Consider the following 24,710-nt stretch of genomic DNA (forward strand, 5'->3'; position numbering starts at 1 on the left):
AAAGACTTTTCTGAAACTGACACGCGTCGCATAACACTTGGGGTGCGATATATCGCTTCGCGCTCTCGCTGCAGCGCTAGAAAAGGGTTGCATCGCCTTTCTTTGCACAAGTATAGGCTCCTGGGGATTACGCTGCTCGCAATAAAGACTTTTCTGAAACTGACACGCGTCGCATAACACTTGGGGCGCGATATATCGCTGCGCGCTCTCGCTGCAGCGCTAGAAAAGGTTGCAACGCCTTTCTTTGCACAAGTATAGGCTCCTGGGGATTACGCTGCTCGCAATAAAGACTTCTCTGAAACTGACACGCGTCGCATAACACTTGGGGCGCGATATATTGCTACGCGCTCTCGCTGCAGCGCTAGAAAAGGGTTGCATCGCCTTTCTTTGCACAAGTATAGGATCCTGGGGACTACGCTGCTCGCACTAAAGACTTTTCTGAAACTGACACGCGTCGCATAACACTTGGTGCGCGATATATCGCTGCGAGCTCTCGATGCAGTGCAAGAAAAGGGTTGCATCGCCTTTCTTTGCACAAATATAGAATCCTGGGGATTACGCTGCTCGCACTAAAGACTTTTCTGAAACTGACACGCGTCGCATAACACTTGGGGCGCGATATATCGCTGCGCGCTCTTGCTGCAGCGCTAGAAAAGGGTTGCATCGCCTTTCTTTGCACAAATATAGGATCCTGGGGACTACGCTGCTCGCACTAAAGACTTTTCTGAAACTGACACGCGTCGCATAACACTTGGTGCGCGATATATCGCTGCGAGCTCTCGATGCAGCGCTAGAAAAGGGTTGCATCGCCTTTCTTTGCACAAATATAGAATCCTGGGGATTACGCTGCTCGCACTAAAGACTTTTCTGAAACTGACACGCGTCGCATAACACTTGGGGCGCGATATATCGCTGCGCGCTCTCGCTGCAGCGCTAGAAATGGGTTGCATCGCCTTTCTTTGCCCAACTATAGGCTCCTGGGGATTACGCTGCTCGCAATAAAGACTTTTCTGAAACTGACACCCGTCGCATAACACTTGGGGCGCGATATATCGCTGCGCGCTCTCGCTGCAGCGCTAGAAATGGGTTGCATCGCCTTTCTTTGCACAAGTATAGGCTCCTGGGGATTACGCTGCTCGCAATAAAGACTTTTCTGAAACTGACACGCGTCGCATAACACTTGGGGCGCGATATATCGCTACGCGCTCTCGCTGCAGCGCTAGAAATGGGTTGCATCGCATTTCTTTGCACAAATATAGGATCCTGGGGACTACGCTGCTCGCACTAAAGACTTTTCTGAAACTGACACGTGTCGCATAACACTTGGTGCGCGATATATCGCTGCGAGCTCTCGCTGCAGTGCTAGAAAAGGGTTGCATCGCCTTTCTTTGCACAAATATAGAATCCTGGGGATTACGCTGCTCGCACTAAAGACTTTTCTGAAACAGAAACGCGTCGCATAGCACTTGGGGCGCGATATATCGCTGCGAGCTCTCACTGCAGTGCTAGAAAAGGGTCGCATCGCCTTTTTTTGCACAAATATATAATTCTGGGGATTACGCTTCTCGCACTAAATACTTTTCAGAAACTGACACGCGTCGCATAACACTTGGTGCGCGATATATCGCTGCGAGCTCTCGCTGCAGCGCTAGAAAAGGGTTGCATCGCCTTTCTTTGCACAAGTATAGGCTCCTGGGGATTACGCTGCTCGCAATAAAGACTTTTCTGAAACTGACACGCGTCGCATAACACTTGGGGCGCGATATATCGCTGCGCGCTCTCGCTTCAGCGCTAGAAAAGGGTTGCATCGACTTTCTTTGCACAAGTATAGGCTCCTGGGGATTACACTGCTCGCAATAAAGACTTTTCTGAAACTGACACGCGTCGCATAACACTTGGGGCGCGATATATCGCTGCGAGCTCTCGCTGCAGCGCTAGAAAAGGGTTGCATCGCCTTTCTTTGCACAAGTATAGGCTCCTGGGGATTACGCTGCTCGCAATAAAGACTTTTCTGAAACTGACACGCGTCGCATAACACTTGGGGCGTGATATATCGCTACGCGCTCTCGCTGCAGCGCTAGAAAAGGGTTGCATCACCTTTCTTTGCACAAATATAGGATCCTGGGGACTACGCTGCTCGCACTAAAGACTTTTCTGAAACTGACACGCGTCCCATAACACTTGGTGCGCGATATATCGCTGCGAGCTCTCGATGAAGTGCAAGAAAAGGGTTGCATCGCCTTTCTTTGCACAAATATAGAATCCTGGGGATTACGCTGCTCGCACTAAAGACTTTTCTGAAACTGACACGCGTCGCATAACACTTGGGGCGCGATATATCGCTGCGCGCTCTCGCTGCAGTGCTAGAAAAGGGTTGCATCGCCTTTCTTTGCACAAGTATAGGCTCCTGGGGATTACGCTGCTCGCAATAAAGACTTTTCTGAAACTGACACGCGTCGCATAACACTTGGGGCGCGATATATCGCTGCGCGCTCTCGCTGCAGCGCTAGAAAAGGGTTGCATCGCCTTTCTTTGCACAAGTATAGGCTCCTGGGGATTACGCTACTCGCAATAAAGACTTTTCTGAAACAGACACGCGTCGCATAACACTTGGGGTGCGATATATCGCTGCGCGCTCTCGCTGCAGCGCTAGAAAAGGGTTGCATCGCCTTTCTTTGCACAAGTATAGGCTCCTGGGGATTACGCTGCTCGCAATAAAGACTTTTCTGAAACTGACACGCGTCGCATAACACTTGGGGCGCGATATATCGCTGCGCGCTCTCGCTGCAGCGCTAGAAAAGGTTGCAACGCCTTTCTTTGCACAAGTATAGGCTCCTGGGGATTACGCTGCTCGCAATAAAGACTTTTCTGAAACTGACACGCGTCGCATAACACTTGGGGCGCGATATATTGCTACGCGCTCTCGCTGCAGCGCTAGAAAAGGGTTGCATCGCCTTTCTTTGCACAAGTATAGGATCCTGGGGACTACGCTGCTCGCACTAAAGACTTTTCTGAAACTGACACGCGTCGCATAACACTTGGTGCGCGATATATTGCTGCGAGCTCTCGATGCAGTGCAAGAAAAGGGTTGCATCGCCTTTCTTTGCACAAATATAGAATCCTGGGGATTACGCTGCTCGCACTAAAGACTTTTCTGAAACTGACACGCGTCGCATAACACTTGGGGCGCGATATATCGCTGCGCGCTCTTGCTGCAGCGCTAGAAAAGGGTTGCATCGCCTTTCTTTGCACAAATATAGGATCCTGGGGACTACGCTGCTCGCACTAAAGACTTTTCTGAAACTGACACGCGTCGCATAACACTTGGTGCGCGATATATCGCTGCGAGCTCTCGATGCAGCGCTAGAAAAGGGTTGCATCGCCTTTCTTTGCACAAATATAGAATCCTGGGGATTACGCTGCTCGCACTAAAGACTTTTCTGAAACTGACACGCGTCGCATAACACTTGGGGCGCGATATATCGCTGCGCGCTCTCGCTGCAGCGCTAGAAATGGGTTGCATCGCCTTTCTTTGCACAACTATAGGCTCCTGGGGATTACGCTGCTCGCAATAAAGACTTTTCTGAAACTGACACCCGTCGCATAACACTTGGGGCGCGATATATCGCTGCGCGCTCTCGCTGCAGCGCTAGAAATGGGTTGCATCGCCTTTCTTTGCACAAGTATAGGCTCCTGGGGATTACGCTGCTCGCAATAAAGACTTTTCTGAAACTGACACGCGTCGCATAACACTTGGGGCGCGATATATCGCTACGCGCTCTCGCTGCAGCGCTAGAAAAGGGTTGCATCGCATTTCTTTGCACAAATTTGGATCCTGGGGACTACGCTGCTCGCACTAAAGACTTTTCTGAAACTGACACGCGTCGCATAACACTTGGTGCGCGATATATCGCTGCGAGCTCTCGCTGCAGTGCTAGAAAAGGGTTGCATCGCCTTTCTTTGCACAAATATAGAATCCTGGGGATTACGCTGCTCGCACTAAAGACTTTTCTGAAACAGACACGCGTCGCATAGCACTTGGGGCGCGATATATCGCTGCGAGCTCTCGCTGCAGTGCTAGAAAAGGGTCGCATCGCCTTTCTTTGCACAAATATATAATTCTGGGGATTACGCTTCTCGCACTAAATACTTTTCTGAAACTGACACGCGTCGCATAACACTTGGTGCGCGATATATCGCTGCGAGCTCTCGCTGCAGTGCTAGAAAAGGGTTGCATCGCCTTTCTTTGCACAAATATAGAATGCTGGGGATTACGCTGCTCGCACTAAAGACTTTTCTGAAACTGACACGCGTCGCATAACACTTGGGGCGCGATATATCGCGGCGAGCTCTCGCTGCAGTGCTAGAAAAGGGTTGCATCGCCTTTCTTTGCACAAATATAGAATCCTGGGGATTACGCTGCTCGCACTAAAGACTTTTCTGAAAGTGACACGTGTCGCCTTGCACTCGGGGAGCGATATATCGCTACGCGCTCTCGCTGCAGTGCTAGAAAAGGGTTGCATCGCCTTTCTTTGCACAAGTATAGTCTCCTGGGGATTACGCTGCTCGCAATAAAGACTTTTCTGAAACTGACACGCGTCGCATAACACTTGGTGCGCGATATATCGCTGCGAGCTCTCGCTGCCGTGCTAGAAAAGGGCTGCATCGCCTTTCTTTGCACAAATATAGAATCCTGGGGATTACGCTGCTCGCACTAAAGACTTTTCTGAAACTGACACGCGTCGCATAACACTTGGTGCGCGATATATCGCTGCGAGCTCTCGCTGCAGTGCTAGGAAAGGATTGCATCGCCTTTCTTTGCACAAATATAGAATCCTGGGGATTACGCTGCTCGCACTAAAGACTTTTCTGAAACTGACACGCGTCGCATAACACTTGGGGCGCGATATATCGCTGCGAGCTCTCGCTGCAGTGCTAGAAAAGGGTTGCATCGCCTTTCTTTGCACAAATATAGAATCCTGGGGATTACGCTGCTCGCACTAAAGACTTTTCTGAAACTGACACGCGTCGCCTAGCACTCGGGGCGCGATATATCGCTACGCGCTCTCGCTGCAGTGCTAGAAAAGGGTTGCATCGCCTTTCTTTGCACAAATATAGAATCCTGGGGATTACGCTGCTCGCACTAAAGACTTTTCTGAAACTGACACGCGTCGCATAACACTTGGGGCGCGAGATATCGCTGGGCGCTCTCGCAGCAGCGCTAGAAAAGGGTTGCATCGCCTTTCTTTGCACAGGTATAGTCTACTGGGGATTTCGCTGCTCGCAATACAGACTTTTCTGAAACCGACACGCGTCGCATAACACTTGGTGCGCGATATATCGCTGCGAGCTCTCGCTGCAGCGCTAGAAAAGGGTTTCATCGCCTTTCTTTGCACAGGTATAGTCTACTGGGGATTTCGCTGCTCGCAATACAGTCTTTTCTGAAACTGACACGCGTCGCATAACACTTGGTGCGCGATACATCGCTGCGAGCTCTCGCTGCAGCGCTACAAAAGGGTTGCATCGCCATTCTTTGCAAAAACATAGGCTCCTGGGGATTACGCTGCTCGCAATAAAGACTTTTCTGAAACTGACACGCGTCGTATAACACTTGGGGCGCGATATATCGCTGCGCGCTCTCGCTGCAGCGCTAGAAAAGGGTTTCGTCGCCTTTCTTTGCACAGGTATAGTCTACTGGGGATTTCGCTGCTCGCAATACAGACTTTTCTGAAACTGACACGCGTCGCATAACACTTGGGGCGCGATATATCGCTGCGAGCTCTCGCTGCAGTGCTAGAAAAAGAATGCATCGCCTTTCTTTGCACAAATATAGAATCCTGGGGATTACGCTGCTCGCACTAAAGACTTTTCTGAAACTGACACGCGTCGCATAACACTTGGTGCGCGATATATCGCTGCGCGCTCTCGCTGCAGTGCTAGAAAAGGGTTGCATCGCCTTTCTTTACAAAAAAATATAGAATCCTGGGGATTACGCTGCTCACACTAAGGACTTTTCTGAAACTGACACGCGTCGCATAACACTTGGTGCGCGATATACGGCTGCGAGCTCTCGCTGCAGTGCTAGAAAAGGGTTGCATCGCCTTTCTTTGCCCAAATATAGAATCCTGGGGATTACGCTGCTCGCACTACAGACTTTTCTGAAACTGACACGCGTCGCATAACACTTGGTGCGCGATAAATCGCTGCGAGCTGTCGCTGCAGTGCTAGAGAAGGATTGCATCGCCTTTCTTTACACAAATATAGAATCCTGGGGATTACGCTCCTCGCACTAAAGACTTTTCTGAAAATGACACGCGTCGCATAGCACTTGGGGCGCGATATATCGCTGCGAGCTCTCGCTGCAGTGCTAGAAAAGGGTCGCATCGCCTTTCTTTGCACAAATATAGAATCCTGGGGATTACACTTCTCGCACTAAAGACTTTTCTGAAACTGACACGCGTCGCATAACACTTGTGGCGCGATATATCGCTGCGCGCTCTCGCTGCAGCACTAGAAAAGGGTTGCATCGCCTTTCTTTGCACAAATATAGAATCCTGGGGATTACGCTGCTCGCAATAAAGACTTTTCTGAAACTGACACGCGTCGCATAACACTTGGGGCGCGATATATCGCTGCGCGCTCTCGCTGCAGCGCTAGAAAAGGGTTGCATCGCCTTTCTTTGCACAAGTATAGACTCCTCGGGATTACGCTGCTCGCACTAAAGACTTTTCTGAACCTGACACGCGTCGCATAACACTTGGGGCGCGATATATCGCTGCGAGCTCTCGATGCAGTGCTAGAAAAGGGTTGCATCGCCTTTCGTTGCACAAATATAGAATCCTGGGGATTACGCTGCTCGCACTAAAGACTTTTCTGAAACTGACACGCGTCGCATAACACTTGGGGCGCGATATATCACTGCGAGCTCTCGCTGTAGTGCTAGAAAAGAGTTGCATCGCCTTTCTTTGCACAAATATAGAATCCTGGGGATTACGCTCCTCGCACTAAAGACTTTTCTGAAACTGACACGCGTCGCATAACACTTGTGGCGCGATATATCGCTGCGCGCTCTCGCTGCAGCGCTAGAAAAGGGTTGCATCGCCTTTCTTTGCACAAGTATAGACTCCTCGGGATTACGCTGCTCGCACTAAAGACTTTTCTGAACCTGACACGCGTCGCATAACACTTGGAGCGCGATATATCGCTGCGCGCTCTCGATGCAGTGCCAGAAAAGGGTTGCATCGCCTTTCGTTGCACAAATATGGAATCCTGGGGATTACGCTGCTCGCACTAAAGACTTTTCTGAAACTGACACGCGTCGCATAACACTTGGGGCGCGATATATCGCTGCGAGCTCTCGCTGTAGTGCTAGAAAAGGGTTGCATCGCCTTTCTTTGCACAAGTATAGGCTCCTGGGGATTACGCTGCTCGCAATAAAGACTTTTCTGAAACTGACACGCGTCGCATAACACTTGGGGCGTGATATATCGCTACGCGCTCACGCTGCAGCGCTAGAAAAGGGTTGCATCGCCTTTCTTTGCACAAATATAGGATCCTGGGGACTACGCTGCTCGCACTAAAGACTTTTCTGAAACTGACACGCGTCGCATAACACTTGGTGCGCGATATATCGCTGCGAGCTCTCGATGCAGTGCAAGAAAAGGGTTGCATCGCCTTTCTTTGCACAAATATAGAATCCTGGGGATTACGCTGCTCGCACTAAAGACTTTTCTGAAACTGACACACGTCGCATAACACTTGGGGCGCGATATATCGCTGCGCGCTCTCGCTGCAGCGCTAGAAAAGGGTTGCATCGCCTTTCTTTGCACAAGTATAGGCTCCTGGGGATTACGCTGCTCGCAATAAAGACTTTTCTGAAACTGACACGCGTCACATAACACTTGGGGCGCGATATATCGCTGCGCGCTCTCGCTCCAGCGCTAGAAAAGGGTTGCATCGCCTTTCTTTGCACAAGTATAGGCTCCTGGGGATTACGCTACTCGCAATAAAGACTTTTCTGAAACTGACACGCGTAGCATAACACTTGGGGCGCGATATATCGCTACGCGCTCTCGCTGCAGCGCTAGAAAAGGGTTGCATCGCCTTTCTTTGCACAGGTATAGTCTACTGGGGATTTCGCTGCTCGCAATACAGTCTTTTCTGAAACTGACACGCGTCGCATAACACTTGGTGCGCGATATATCGCTGCGAGCTCTCGCTGCAGCGCTACAAAAGGGTTGCATCGCCATTCTTTGCAAAAATATAGGCTCCTGGGGATTACGCTGCTCGCAATAAAGACTTTTCTGAAACTGACACGCGTCGTATAACACTTGGGGCGCGATATATCGCTGCGCGCTCTCGCTGCAGCGCTAGAAAAGGGTTTCGTCGCCTTTCTTTGCACAGGTATAGTCTACTGGGGATTTCGCTGCTCGCAATACAGACTTTTCTGAAACTGACACGCGTCGCATAACACTTGGGGCGCGATATATCGCTGCGAGCTCTCGCTGCTGTGCTAGAGAAGGATTGCATCGCCTTTCTTTGCACAAATATAGAATCCTGGGGATTACGCTCCTCGCACTAAAGACTTTTCTGAAAATGACACGCGTCGCATAGCACTTGGGGCGCGATATATCGCTGCGAGCTCTCGCTGCAGTGCTAGAAAAGGGTCGCATCGCCTTTCTTTGCACAAATATAGAATCCTGGGGATTACACTTCTCGCACTAAAGACTTTTCTGAAACTGACACGCGTCGCATAACACTTGTGGCGCGATATATCGCTGCGAGCTCTCGCTGTAGTGCTAGAAAAGAGTTGCATCGCCTTTCTTTGCACAAATATAGAATCCTGGGGATTACGCTGCTCGCACTAAAGACTTTTCTGAAACTGACACGCGTCGCATAACACTTGTGGCGCGATATATCGCTGCGCGCTCTCGCTGCAGCGCTAGAAAAGGGTTGCATCGCCTTTCTTTGCACAAGTATAGACTCCTCGGGATTACGCTGCTCGCACTAAAGACTTTTCTGAACCTGACACGCGTCGCATAACACTTGGAGCGCGATATATCGCTGCGCGCTCTCGATGCAGTGCCAGAAAAGGGTTGCATCGCCTTTCGTTGCACAAATATGGAATCCTGGGGATTACGCTGCTCGCACTAAAGACTTTTCTGAAACTGACACGCGTCGCATAACACTTGGGGCGCGATATATCGCTGCGAGCTCTCGCTGTAGTGCTAGAAAAGGGTTGCATCGCCTTTCTTTGCACAAGTATAGGCTCCTGGGGATTACGCTGCTCGCAATAAAGACTTTTCTGAAACTGACACGCGTCGCATAACACTTGGGGCGTGATATATCGCTACGCGCTCACGCTGCAGCGCTAGAAAGGGGTTGCATCGCCTTTCTTTGCACAAATATAGGATCCTGGGGACTACGCTGCTCGCACTAAAGACTTTTCTGAAACTGACACGCGTCGCATAACACTTGGTGCGCGATATATCGCTGCGAGCTCTCGATGCAGTGCAAGAAAAGGGTTGCATCGCCTTTCTTTGCACAAATATAGAATCCTGGGGATTACGCTGCTCGCACTAAAGACTTTTCTGAAACTGACACACGTCGCATAACACTTGGGGCGCGATATATCGCTGCGCGCTCTCGCTGCAGCGCTAGAAAAGGGTTGCATCGCCTTTCTTTGCACAAGTATAGGCTCCTGGGGATTACGCTGCTCGCAATAAAGACTTTTCTGAAACTGACACGCGTCACATAACACTTGGGGCGCGATATATCGCTGCGCGCTCTCGCTGCAGCGCTAGAAAAGGGTTGCATCGCCTTTCTTTGCACAGGTATAGTCTACTGGGGATTTCGCTGCTCGCAATACAGTCTTTTCTGAAACTGACACGCGTCGCATAACACTTGGTGCGCGATATATCGCTGCGAGCTATCGCTGCAGCGCTACAAAAGGGTTGCATCGCCATTCTTTGCAAAAATATAGGCTCCTGGGGATTACGCTGCTCGCAATAAAGACTTTTCTGAAACTGACACGCGTCGTATAACACTTGGGGCGCGATATATCGCTGCGCGCTCTCGCTGCAGCGCTAGAAAAGGGTTTTGTCGCCTTTCTTTGCACAGGTATAGTCTACTGGGGATTTCGCTGCTCGCAATACAGACTTTTCTGAAACTGACACGCGTCGCATAACACTTGGGGCGCGATATATCGCTGCGAGCTCTCGCTGCAGTGCTAGAAAAAGATTGCATCGCCTTTCTTTGCACAAATATAGAATCCTGGGGATTACGCTGCTCGCACTAAAGACTTTTCTGAAACTGACACGCGTCGCATAACACTTGGTGCGCGATATATCGCTGCGCGCTCTCGCTGCAGTGCTAGAAAAGGGTTGCATCGCCTTTCTTTACAAAAAAATATAGAATCCTGGGGATTACGCTGCTCGCACTAAGGACTTTTCTGAAACTGACACGCGTCGCATAACACTTGGAGCGCGATATATCGCTGCGCGCTCTCGATGCAGTGCCAGAAAAGGGTTGCATCGCCTTTCGTTGCACAAATATGGAATCCTGGGGATTACGCTGCTCGCACTAAAGACTTTTCTGAAACTGACACGCGTCGCATAACACTTGGGGCGCGTTATATCGCTGCGAGCTCTCGCTGTAGTGCTAGAAAAGGGTTGCATCGCCTTTCTTTGCACAAGTATAGGCTCCTGGGGATTACGCTGCTCGCAATAAAGACTTTTCTGAAACTGACACGCGTCGCATAACACTTGGGGCGTGATATATCGCTACGCGCTCACGCTGCAGCGCTAGAAAAGGGTTGCATCGCCTTTCTTTGCACAAATATAGGATCCTGGGGACTACGCTGCTCGCACTAAAGACTTTTCTGAAACTGACACGCGTCGCATAACACTTGGTGCGCGATATATCGCTGCGAGCTCTCGATGCAGTGCAAGAAAAGGGTTGCATCGCCTTTCTTTGCACAAATATAGAATCCTGGGGATTACGCTGCTCGCACTAAAGACTTTTCTGAAACTGACACACGTCGCATAACACTTGGGGCGCGATATATCGCTGCGCGCTCTCGCTGCAGCGCTAGAAAAGGGTTGCATCGCCTTTCTTTGCACAAGTATAGGCTCCTGGGGATTACGCTGCTCGCAATAAAGACTTTTCTGAAACTGACACGCGTCACATAACACTTGGGGCGCGATATATCGCTGCGCGCTCTCGCTGCAGCGCTAGAAAAGGGTTGCATCGCCTTTCTTTGCACAAGTATAGGCTCCTGGGGATTACGCTACTCGCAATAAAGACTTTTCTGAAACTGACACGCGTAGCATAACACTTGGGGCGCGATATATCGCTACGCGCTCTCGCTGCAGCGCTAGAAAAGGGTTGCATCGCCTTTCTTTGCACAGGTATAGTCTACTGGGGATTTCGCTGCTCGCAATACAGTCTTTTCTGAAACTGACACGCGTCGCATAACACTTGGTGCGCGATATATCGCTGCGAGCTCTCGCTGCAGCGCTACAAAAGGGTTGCATCGCCATTCTTTGCAAAAATATAGGCTCCTGGGGATTACGCTGCTCGCAATAAAGACTTTTCTGAAACTGACACGCGTCGTATAACACTTGGGGCGCGATATATCGCTGCGCGCTCTCGCTGCAGCGCTAGAAAAGGGTTTCGTCGCCTTTCTTTGCACAGGTATAGTCTACTGGGGATTTCGCTGCTCGCAATACAGACTTTTCTGAAACTGACACGCGTCGCATAACACTTGGGGCGCGATATATCGCTGCGAGCTCTCGCTGCAGTGCTAGAAAAAGATTGCATCGCCTTTCTTTGCACAAATATAGAATCCTGGGGATTACGCTGCTCGCACTAAAGACTTTTCTGAAACTGACACGCGTCGCATAACACTTGGTGCGCGATATATCGCTGCGCGCTCTCGCTGCAGTGCTAGAAAAGGGTTGCATCGCCTTTCTTTACAAAAAAATATAGACTCCTCGGGATTACGCTGCTCGCACTAAAGACTTTTCTGAACCTGACACGCGTCGCATAACACTTGGAGCGCGATATATCGCTGCGCGCTCTCGATGCAGTGCCAGAAAAGGGTTGCATCGCCTTTCGTTGCACAAATATGGAATCCTGGTGATTACGCTGCTCGCACTAAAGACTTTTCTGAAACTGACACGCGTCGCATAACACTTGGGGCGCGATATATCGCTGCGAGCTCTCGCTGTAGTGCTAGAAAAGGGTTGCATCGCCTTTCTTTGCACAAGTATAGGCTCCTGGGGATTACGCTGCTCGCAATAAAGACTTTTCTGAAACTAACACGCGTCGCATAACACTTGGGGCGTGATATATCGCTACGCGCTCACGCTGCAGCGCTAGAAAAGGGTTGCATCGCCTTTCTTTGCACAAATATAGGATCCTGGGGACTACGCTGCTCGCACTAAAGACTTTTCTGAAACTGACACGCGTCGCATAACACTTGGTGCGCGATATATCGCTGCGAGCTCTCGATGCAGTGCAAGAAAAGGGTTGCATCGCCTTTCTTTGCACAAATATAGAATCCTGGGGATTACGCTGCTCGCACTAAAGACTTTTCTGAAACTGACACACGTCGCATAACACTTGGGGCACGATATATCGCTGCGCGCTCTCGCTGCAGCGCTAGAAAAGGGTTGCATCGCCTTTCTTTGCACAAGTATAGGCTCCTGGGGATTACGCTGCTCGCAATAAAGACTTTTCTGAAACTGACACGCGTCACATAACACTTGGGGCGCGATATATCGCTGCGCGCTCTCGCTGCAGCGCTAGAAAAGGGTTGCATCGCCTTTCTTTGCACAAGTATAGGCTCCTGGGGATTACGCTACTCGCAATAAAGGCTTTTCTGAAACTGACACGCGTCGCATAACACTTGGGGCGCGATATATCGCTACGCGCTCTCGCTGCAGCGCTAGAAAAGGGTTGCATCGCCTTTCTTTGCACAGGTATAGTCTACTGGGGATTTCGCTGCTCGCAATACAGTCTTTTCTGAAACTGACACGCGTCGCATAACACTTGGTGCGCGATATATCGCTGCGAGCTATCGCTGCAGCGCTACAAAAGGGTTGCATCGCCATTCTTTGCAAAAATATAGGCTCCTGGGGATTACGCTGCTCGCAATAAAGACTTTTCTGAAACTGACACGCGTCGTATAACACTTGGGGCGCGATATATCGCTGCGCGCTCTCGCTGCAGCGCTAGAAAAGGGTTTCGTCGCCTTTCTTTGCACACGTATAGTCTACTGGGGATTTCGCTGCTCGCAATACAGACTTTTCTGAAACTGACACGCGTCGCATAACACTTGGGGCGCGATATATCGCTGCGAGCTCTCGCTGCAGTGCTAGAAAAAGATTGCATCGCCTTTCTTTGCACAAATATAGAATCCTGGGGATTACGCTGCTCGCACTAAAGACTTTTCTGAAACTGACACGCGTCGCATAACACTTGGTGCGCGATATATCGCTGCGCGCTCTCGCTGCAGTGCTAGAAAAGGGTTGCATCGCCTTTCTTTACAAAAAAATATAGAATCCTGGGGATTACGCTGCTCGCACTAAGGACTTTTCTGAAACTGACACGCGTCGCATAACACTTGGAGCGCGATATATCGCTGCGCGCTCTCGATGCAGTGCCAGAAAAGGGTTGCATCGCCTTTCGTTGCACAAATATGGAATCCTGGGGATTACGCTGCTCGCACTAAAGACTTTTCTGAAACTGACACGCGTCGCATAACACTTGGGGCGCGATATATCGCTGCGAGCTCTCGCTGCAGTGCTAGAAAAGGGTCGCATCGCCTTTCTTTGCACAAATATAGAATCCTGGGGATTACACTTCTCGCACTAAAGACTTTTCTGAAACTGACACGCGTCGCATAACACTTGTGGCGCGATATATCGCTGCGAGCTCTCGCTGTAGTGCTAGAAAAGAGTTGCATCGCCTTTCTTTGCACAAATATAGAATCCTGGGGATTACGCTCCTCGCACTAAAGACTTTTCTGAAACTGACACGCGTCGCATAACACTTGTGGCGCGATATATCGCTGCGCGCTCTCGCTGCAGTGCTAGAAAAGGGTTGCATCGCCTTTCTTTGCACAAGTATAGACTCCTCGGGATTACGCTGCTCGCACTAAAGACTTTTCTGAACCTGACACGCGTCGCATAACACTTGGAGCGCGATATATCGCTGCGCGCTCTCGATGCAGTGCCAGAAAAGGGTTGCATCGCCTTTCGTTGCACAAATATGGAATCCTGGGGATTACGCTGCTCGCACTAAAGACTTTTCTGAAACTGACACGCGTCGCATAACACTTGGGGCGCGATATATCGCTGCGAGCTCTCGATGCAGTGCAAGAAAAGGGTTGCATCGCCTTTCTTTGCACAAATATAGAATCCTGGGGATTACGCTGCTCGCACTAAAGACTTTTCTGAAACTGACACACGTCGCATAACACTTGGGTGCGATATATCGCTGCGCGCTCTCGCTGCAGCGCTAGAAAAGGGTTGCATCGCCTTTCTTTGCACAAGTATAGGCTCCTGGGGATTACGCTGCTCGCAATAAAGACTTTTCTGAAACTGACACGCGTCACATAACACTTGGGGCGCGATATATCGCTGCGCGCTCTCGCTGCAGCGCTAGAAAAGGGTTGCATCGCCTTTCTTTGCACAAGTATAGGCTCCTGGGGATTACGCTACTCGCAATAAAGACTTTTCTGAAACTGACACGCGTCGCATAACACTTGGGGCGCGATATATCGCTACGCGCTCTCGCTGCAGCGCTAGAAAAGGGTTGCATCGCCTTTCTTTGCACAAGTATAGACTCCTCGGGATTACGCTGCTCGCACTAAAGACTTTTCTGAACCTGACACGCGTCGCATAACACTTGGAGCGCGATATATCGCTGCGCGCTCTCGATGCAGTGCCAGAAAAGGGTTGCATCGCCTTTCTTTGCACAAATATAGGATCCTGGGGACTACGCTGCTCGCACTAAAGACTTTTCTGAAACTGACACGCGTCGCATAACACTTGGTGCGCGATATATCGCTGCGAGCTCTCGATGCAGTGCAAGAAAAGGGTTGCATCGCCTTTCTTTGCACAAATATAGAATCCTGGGGATTACGCTGCTCGCACTAAAGACTTTTCTGAAACTGACACACGTCGCATAACACTTGGGTGCGATATATCGCTGCGCGCTCTCGCTGCAGCGCTAGAAAAGGGTTGCATCGCCTTTCTTTGCACAAGTATAGGCTCCTGGGGATTACGCTGCTCGCAATAAAGACTTTTCTGAAACTGACACGCGTCACATAACACTTGGGGCGCGATATATCGCTGCGCGCTCTCGCTGCAGCGCTAGAAAAGGGTTGCATCGCCTTTCTTTGCACAAGTATAGGCTCCTGGGGATTACGCTACTCGCAATAAAGACTTTTCTGAAACTGACACGCGTCGCATAACACTTGGGGCGCGATATATCGCTACGCGCTCTCGCTGCAGCGCTAGAAAAGGGTTGCATCGCCTTTCTTTGCACAGGTATAGTCTACTGGGGATTTCGCTGCTCGCAATACAGTCTTTTCTGAAACTGACACGCGTCGCATAACACTTGGTGCGCGATATATCGCTGCGAGCTCTCGCTGCAGCGCTACAAAAGGGTTGCATCGCCATTCTTTGCAAAAATATAGGCTCCTGGGGATTACGCTGCTCGCAATAAAGACTTTTCTGAAACTGACACGCGTCGTATAACACTTGGGGCGCGATATATCGCTGCGCGCTCTCGCTGCAGCGCTAGAAAAGGGTTTCGTCGCCTTTCTTTGCACAGGTATAGTCTACTGGGGATTTCGCTGCTCGCAATACAGACTTTTCTGAAACTGACACGCGTCGCATAACACTTGGGGCGCGATATATCGCTGCGAGCTCTCGCTGCAGTGCTAGAAAAAGATTGCATCGCCTTTCTTTGCACAAATATAGAATCCTGGGGATTACGCTGCTCGCACTAAAGACTTTTCTGAAACTGACACGCGTCGCATAACACTTGGTGCGCGATATATCGCTGCGCTCTCTCGCTGCAGTGCTAGAAAAGGGTTGCATCGCCTTTCTTTACAAAAAAATATAGAATCCTGGGGATTACGCTGCTCGCACTAAGGACTTTTCTGAAACTGACACGCGTCGCATAACACTTGGTGCGCGATAGACGGCTGCGAACTCTCGCTGCAGTGCTAGAAAAGGGTTGCATCGCCTTTCTTTGCCCAAATATAGAATCCTGGGGATTACGCTGCTCGCACTACAGACTTTTCTGAAACTGACACGCGTCGCATAACACTTGGTGCGCGATAAATCGCTGCGAGCTCTCGCTGCAGTGCTAGAGAAGGATTGCATCGCCTTTCTTTGCACAAATATAGAATCCTGGGGATTACGCTCCTCGCACTAAAGACTTTTCTGAAAATGACACGCGTCGCATAGCACTTGGGGCGCGATATATCGCTGCGAGCTCTCGCTGTAGTGCTAGAAAAGGGTTGCATCGCCTTTCTTTGCACAAGTATAGGCTCCTGGGGATTACGCTGCTCGCAATAAAGACTTTTCTGAAACTGACACGCGTCGCATAACACTTGGGGCGTGATATATCGCTACGCGCTCACGCTGCAGCGCTAGAAAAGGGTTGCATCGCCTTTCTTTGCACAAATATAGGATCCTGGGGACTACGCTGCTCGCACTAAAGACTTTTCTGAAACTGACACGCGTCGCATAACACTTGGTGCGCGATATATCGCTGCGAGCTCTCGATGCAGTGCAAGAAAAGGGTTGCATCGCCTTTCTTTGCACAAATATAGAATCCTGGGGATTACGCTGCTCGCACTAAAGACTTTTCTGAAACTGACACACGTCGCATAACACTTGGGGCGCGATATATCGCTGCGCGCTCTCGCTGCAGCGCTAGAAAAGGGTTGCATCGCCTTTCTTTGCACAAGTATAGGCTCCTGGGGATTACGCTGCTCGCAATAAAGACTTTTCTGAAACTGACACGCGTCACATAACACTTGGGGCGCGATATATCGCTGCGCGCTCTCGCTGCAGCGCTAGAAAAGGGTTGCATCGCCTTTCTTTGCACAAGTATAGGCTCCTGGGGATTACGCTACTCGCAATAAAGACTTTTCTGAAACTGACACGCGTCGCATAACACTTGGGGCGCGATATATCGCTACGCGCTCTCGCTGCAGCGCTAGAAAAGGGTTGCATCGCCTTTCTTTGCACAGGTATAGTCTACTGGGGATTTCGGTGCTCGCAATACAGTCTTTTCTGAAACTGACACGCGTCGCATAACACTTGGTGCGCGATATATCGCTGCGAGCTCTCGCTGCAGCGCTACAAAAGGGTTGCATCGCCATTCTTTGCAAAAATATAGGCTCCTGGGGATTACGCTGCTCGCAATAAAGACTTTTCTGAAACTGACACGCGTCGTATAACACTTGGGGCGCGATATATCGCTGCGCGCTCTCGCTGCAGCGCTAGGAAAGGGTTTCGTCGCCTTTCTTTGCACAGGTATAGTCTACTGGGGATTTCGCTGCTCGCAATACAGACTTTTCTGAAACTGACACGCGTCGCATAACACTTGGGGCGCGATATATCGCTGCGAGCTCTCGCTGCAGTGCTAGAAAAAGATTGCATCGCCTTTCTTTGCACAAATATAGAATCCTGGGGATTACGCTGCTCGCACTAAAGACTTTTCTGAAACTGACACGCGTCGCATAACACTTGGTGCGCGATATATCGCTGCGCGCTCTCGCTGCAGTGCTAGAAAAGGGTTGCATCGCCTTTCTTTACAAAAAAATATAGAATCCTGGGGATTACGCTGCTCGCACTAAGGACTTTTCTGAAACTGACACGCGTCGCATAACACTTGGTGCGCGATAGACGGCTGCGAGCTCTCGCTGCAGTGCTAGAAAAGGGTTGCATCGCCTTTCTTTGCCCAAATATAGAATCCTGGGGATTACGCTGCTCGCACTACAGACTTTTCTGAAACTGACACGCGTCGCATAACACTTGGTGCGCGATAAATCGCTGCGAGCTCTCGCTGCAGTGCTAGAGAAGGATTGCATCGCCTTTCTTTGCACAAATATAGAATCCTGGGGATTACGCTCCTCGCACTAAAGACTTTTCTGAAAATGACACGCGTCGCATAGCACTTGGGGCGCGATATATCGCTGCGAGCTCTCGCTGCAGTGCTAGAAAAGGGTCGCATCGCCTTTCTTTGCACAAATATAGAATCCTGGGGATTACACTTCTCGCACTAAAGACTTTTCTGAAACTGACACGCGTCGCATAACACTTGTGGCGCGATATATCGCTGCGCGCTCTCGCTGCAGCGCTAGAAAAGGGTTGCATCGCACTTCTTTGCACAAATATAGAATCCTGGGGATTACGCTGCTCGCAATAAAGACTTTTCTGAAACTGACACGCGTCGCATAACACTTGGGGCGCGATATATCGCTGCGCGCTCTCGCTGCAGCGCTAGAAAAGGGTTGCATCGCCTTTCTTTGCACAAGTATAGACTCCTCGGGATTACGCTGCTCGCACTAAAGACTTTTCTGAACCTGACACGCGTCGCATAACACTTGGGGCGCGATATATCGCTGCGCGCTCTCGATGCAGTGCTAGAAAAGGGTTGCATCGCCTTTCGTTGCACAAATATAGAATCCTGGGGATTACGCTGCTCGCACTAAAGACTTTTCTGAAACTGACACGCGTCGCATAACACTTGGGGCGCGATATATCGCTGCGAGCTCTCGCTGTAGTGCTAGAAAAGAGTTGCATCGCCTTTCTTTGCACAAATATAGAATCCTGGGGATTACGCTCCTCGCACTAAAGACTTTTCTGAAACTGACACGCGTCGCATAACACTTGTGGCGCGATATATCGCTGCGCGCTCTCGCTGCAGCGCTAGAAAAGGGTTGCATCGCCTTTCTTTGCACAAGTATAGACTCCTCGGGATTACGCTGCTCGCACTAAAGACTTTTCTGAACCTGACACGCGTCGCATAACACTTGGAGCGCGATATATCGCTGCGCGCTCTCGATGCAGTGCCAGAAAAGGGTTGCATCGCCTTTCGTTGCACAAATATGGAATCCTGGGGATTACGCTGCTCGCACTAAAGCCTTTTCTGAAACTGACACGCGTCGCATAACACTTGGGGCGCGATATATCGCTGCGAGCTCTCGATGCAGTGCAAGAAAAGGGTTGCATCGCCTTTCTTTGCACAAATATAGAATCCTGGGGATTACGCTGCTCGCACTAAAGACTTTTCTGAAACTGACACACGTCGCATAACACTTGGGGCGCGATATATCGCTGCGCGCTCTCGCTGCAGCGCTAGAAAAGGGTTGCATCGCCTTTCTTTGCACAAGTATAGGCTCCTGGGGATTACGCTGCTCGCAATAAAGACTTTTCTGAAACTGACACGCGTCGCATAACACTTGGGGCGCGATATATCGCTGCGCGCTCTCGCTGCAGCGCTAGAAAAGGGTTGCATCGCCTTTCTTTGCACAAGTATAGGCTCCTGGGGATTACGCTACTCGCAATAAAGACTTTTCTGAAACTGACACGCGTCGCATAACACTTGGGGCGCGATATATCGCTACGCGCTCTCGCTGCAGCGCTAGAAAAGGGTTGCATCGCCTTTCTTTGCACAAGTATAGGCTCCTGGGGATTACGCTGCTCGCAATAAAGACTTTTCTGAAACTGACACGCGTCGCATAACACTTGGGGTGCGATATATCGCTGCGCGCTCTCGCTGCAGCGCTAGAAAAGGGTTGCATCGCCTTTCTTTGCACAAGTATAGGCTCCTGGGGATTACGCTGCTCGCAATAAAGACTTTTCTGAAACTGACACGCGTCGCATAACACTTGGGGCGCGATATATCGCTGCGCGCTCTCGCTGCAGCGCTAGAAAAGGGTTGCATCGCATTTCTTTGCACAAGTATAGGCTCCTGGGGATTACGCTGCTCGCAATAAAGACTTTTCTGAAACTGACACGCGTCGCATAACACTGGTGGCGCGATATATCGCTGCGAGCTCTCGCTTCAGTGCTAGAAAAGGGTTGCATCGCCTTTCTTTGCCCAAATATAGAATCCTGGGGATTACGCTGCTCGCACTAAAGACTTTTCTGAAACTGACACGCGTCGCATAACATTTGGGGCGCGATATATCGCTACGCGCTCTTGCTGCAGCGCTAGAAAAGGGTTGCATCGCCTTTCTTTGCACAAATATAGGATCCTGGGGACTACGCTGCTCGCACTAAAGACCTTTCTGAAACTGACACGCGTCGCATAACACTTGGTGCGCGATATATCGCTGTGAGCTCTCGATGCAGTGCTAGAAAAGGGTTGCATCGCCTTTCTTTGCACAAATATAGAATCCTGGGGATTACGCTGCTCGCACTAAAGACTTTTCTGAAACTGACACGCGTCGCATAACACTTGGGGTGCGATATATCGCTGCTCGCTCTCGCTGCAGCGCTAGAAAAGGTTGCATCGCCTTTCTTTGCACAAGTATAGGCTCCTGGGGATTACGCTGCTCGCAATAAAGACTTTTCTGAAACTGACACGCGTCGCATAACACTTGGTGCTCGATATACGGCTGCGAGCTCTCGCTGCAGTGTTAGAAAAGGGTTGCATCGCCTTTCTTTGCCCAAATATAGAATCCTGGGGATTACGCTGCTCGCACTACAGACTTTTCTGAAACTGACACGCGTTGCATAACACTTGGTGCGCGATAAATCGCTGCGAGCTCTCGCTGCAGTGCTAGAGAAGGATTGCATCGCCTTTCTTTGCACAAATATAGAATCCTGGGGATTACGCTCCTCGCACTAAAGACTTTTCTGAAAATGACACGCGTCGCATAGCACTTGGGGCGCGATATATCGCTGTGAGCTCTCGCTGCAGTGCTAGAAAAGGGTCGCATCGCCTTTCTTTGCACAAATATAGAATCCTGGGGATTACACTTCTCGCACTAAAGACTTTTCTGAAACTGACACGCGTCGCATAACACTTGTGGCGCGATATATCGCTGCGCGCTCTCGCTGCAGCGCTAGAAAAGGGTTGCATCGCCTTTCTTTGCACAAATATAGAATCCTGGGGATTACGCTGCTCGCAATAAAGACTTTTCTGAAACTGACACGCGTCGCATAACACTTGGGGCGCGATATATCGCTGCGCGTTCTCGCTGCAGCGCTAGAAAAGGGTTGCATCGCCTTTCTTTGCACAAGTATAGACTCCTCGGGATTACGCTGCTCGCACTAAAGACTTTTCTGAACCTGACACGCGTCGCATAACACTTGGGGCGCGATATATCGCTGCGCGCTCTCGATGCAGTGCTAGAAAAGGGTTGCACCGCCTTTCGTTGCACAAATATAGAATCCTGGGGATTACGCTGCTCGCACTAAAGGCTTTTCTGAAACTGACACGCGTCGCATAACACTTGGGGCGCGATATATCGCTGCGAGCTCTCGCTGTAGTGCTAGAAAAGAGTTGCATCGCCTTTCTTTGCACAAATATAGAATCCTGGGGATTACGCTCCTCGCACTAAAGACTTTTCTGAAACTGACACGCGTCGCATAACACTTGTGGCGCGATATATCGCTGCGCGCTCTCGCTGCAGCGCTAGAAAAGGGTTGCATCGTCTTTCTTTGCACAAGTATAGACTCTTCGGGATTACACTGCTCGCACTAAAGACTTTTCTGAACCTGACACGCGTCGCATAACACTTGGGGCGCGATATATCGCTGCGCGCTCTCGATGCAGTGCTAGAAAAGGGTTGCATCGCCTTTCGTTGCACAAATATGGAATCCTGGGGATTACGCTGCTCGCACTAAAGACTTTTCTGAAACTGACACGCGTCGCATAACACTTGGGGCGCGATATATCGCTGCGAGCTCTCGCTGTAGTGCTAGCAAAGAGTTGCATCGCCTTTCTTTGCACAAATATAGAATCCTGGGGATTACGCTGCTCGCAATAAAGACTTTTCTGAAACTGACACGCGTCGCATAACACTTGGGGCGCGATATATCGCTGCGCGCTCTCGCTGCAGCGATAGAAAAGGGTTGCATCGCCTTTCTTTGCACAAATATAGAATCCTGGGGATTACGCTGCTCGCAATAAAGACTTTTCTGAAACTGACACGCGTCGCATAACACTTGGTGCGCGATATATCGCTGCGAGCTCTCGCTGCAGTGCTAGAAAAGGGTTGCATCGCCTTTCTTTGCACAAATATAGAATCCTGGGGATTACGCTGCTCGCACTAAAGACTTTTCTGAAACTGACACGCGTCGCATAACACTTGGTGCGCGATATATCGCTGCGAGCTCTCGCTGTAGTGCTAGAAAAGAGTTGCATCGCCTTTCTTTGCACAAATATAGAATCCTGGGGATTACGCTCCTCGCACTAAAGACTTTTCTGAAAATGACACGCGTCGCATTGCACTTGGGGCGCGATATATCGCTGCGAGCTCTCGCTTCAGTGCTAGAAAAGGGTCACATCGCCTTTCTTTGCACAAATATAGAATCCTGGGGATTACACTTCTCGCACTAAAGACTTTTCTGAAACTGACACGCGTCGCATAACACTTGGTGCGCGATATATCGCTGCGAGCTCTCGCTGCAGTGCTAGAAAAGGGTTGCATAGCCTTTCTTTGCACAAATATAGAATCCTGGGGATTACGCTGCTCGCACTAAAGACTTTTCTGAAACTGACACGCGTCGCATAACACTTGGGGCGCGATATATCGCTGCGCGCTCTCGCTGCAGCGCTAGAAAAGGGTTGCATCGCCTTTCTTTGCAAGAGTATAGTCTCCTGGGGATTACGCTGCCCGCACTAAGGACTTTTCTGAAACTGACACGCGTCGCATAAGACTTGGGGCGCGATATATCGCTGCGCGCTCTCGATGCAGCGCTAGAAAAAGGTTGCATCGCCTTTATTTGCACAAATATAGAATCCTGGGGATTACGCTGCTCGCACTAAAGACTTTTCTGAAACTGACACGCGTCGCATAGCACTTGGGGCGCGATATATCGCTGCGAGCTCTCGCTGCAGTGCTAGAAAAGGGTCGCATCGCCTTTCTTTGCACAAATATAGAATCCTGGGGATTACGCTGCTCGCAATAAAGACTTTTCTGAAACTGACACGCGTCGCATAACACTTGGGGCGCGATATATCGCTACGCGCTCTCGCTGCAGCGCTAGAAAAGGGTTGCATCGCATTTCTTTGCACAAATATGGGATCCTGGGGACTACGCTGCTCGCACTAAAGACTTTTCTGAAACTGACACGCGTCGCATAACACTTGGTGCGCGATATATCGCTGCGAGCTCTCGCTGCAGTGCTAGAAAAGGGTCGCATCGCCTTTCTTTGCACAAATATAGAATCCTGCGGATTACGCTGCTCGCACTAAAGACTTTTCTGAAACTGACACGCGTCGCATAACACTTGGGGCGCGATATATCGCTACGCGCTCTCGCTGCAGCGCTAGAAAAAGGTTGCATCGCCTTTCTTTGCACCAATATAGGATGCTGGGGACTACGCTGCTCGCACTAAAGACTTTTCTGAAACTGACACGCGTCGCATAACACTTGGTGCGCGATATATCGCTGCGAGCTCTCGCTGCAACGCTAGAAAAGGGTTGCATCGCCTTTCTTTGCACAAGTATAGGCTCCTGGGGATTACGCTGCTCGCACTAAAGACTTTTCTGAAACTGACACGCGTCGCATCACACTTGGTACGCGATATATCGCTGCGAGCTCTCGCTGCAGTGCTAGAAAAGAATTGCATCGCCTTTCTTTGCACAAATATAGAATCCTGGGGATTACGCTCCTCGCACTAAAGACTTTTCTGAAAATGACACGCGTCGCATAGCACTTGGGGCGCGATATATCGCTGCGAGCTCTCGCTGCAGTGCTAGAAAAGAGTTGCATCGCCTTTCTTTGCACAAATATAGAATCCTGGGGATTACGCTCCTCGCACTAAAGACTTTTCTGAAAATGACACGCGTCGCATAGCACTTGGGGCGCGATATATCGCTGCGAGCTCTCGCTGCAGTGCTAGAAAAGGGTCGCATCGCCTTTCTTTGCACAAATATAGAATCCTGGGGATTACGCTGCTCGCACTAAAGACTTTTCTGAAACTGACACGCGTCGCATAACACTTGGGGCGCGATATATCGCTACGCGCTCTCGCTGCAGCGCTAGAAAAAGGTTGCATCGCCTTTCTTTGCACCAATATAGGATGCTGGGGACAACGCTGCTCGCACTAAAGACTTTTCTGAAACTGACACGCGTCGCCTAGCACTCGGGGCGTGATATATCGCTGCGAGCTCTCGCTGCAGTGCTAGAAAAGGGTTGCATCGCCTTTCTTTGCACAAATATAGAATCCTGGGGATTACGCTGCTCGCACTAAAGACTTTTCTGAAACTGACACGCGTCGCATAACACTTGGTGCGCGATATATCGCTGCGAGCTCTCGCTGTAGTGCTAGAAAAGAGTTGCATCGCCTTTCGTTGCACAAATATAGAATCCTGGCGATTACGCTCCTCGCACTAAAGACTTTTCTGAAAATGACACGCGTCGCATTGCACTTGGGGCGCGATATATCGCTGCGAGCTCTCGCTTCAGTGCTAGAAAAGGGTCGCATCGCCTTTCTTTGCAC

The sequence above is a fragment of the Dermacentor variabilis genome, unplaced genomic scaffold (assembly GCF_050947875.1).
Source record: "Dermacentor variabilis isolate Ectoservices unplaced genomic scaffold, ASM5094787v1 scaffold_19, whole genome shotgun sequence".
Classification (NCBI taxonomy): domain Eukaryota; kingdom Metazoa; phylum Arthropoda; class Arachnida; order Ixodida; family Ixodidae; genus Dermacentor; species Dermacentor variabilis.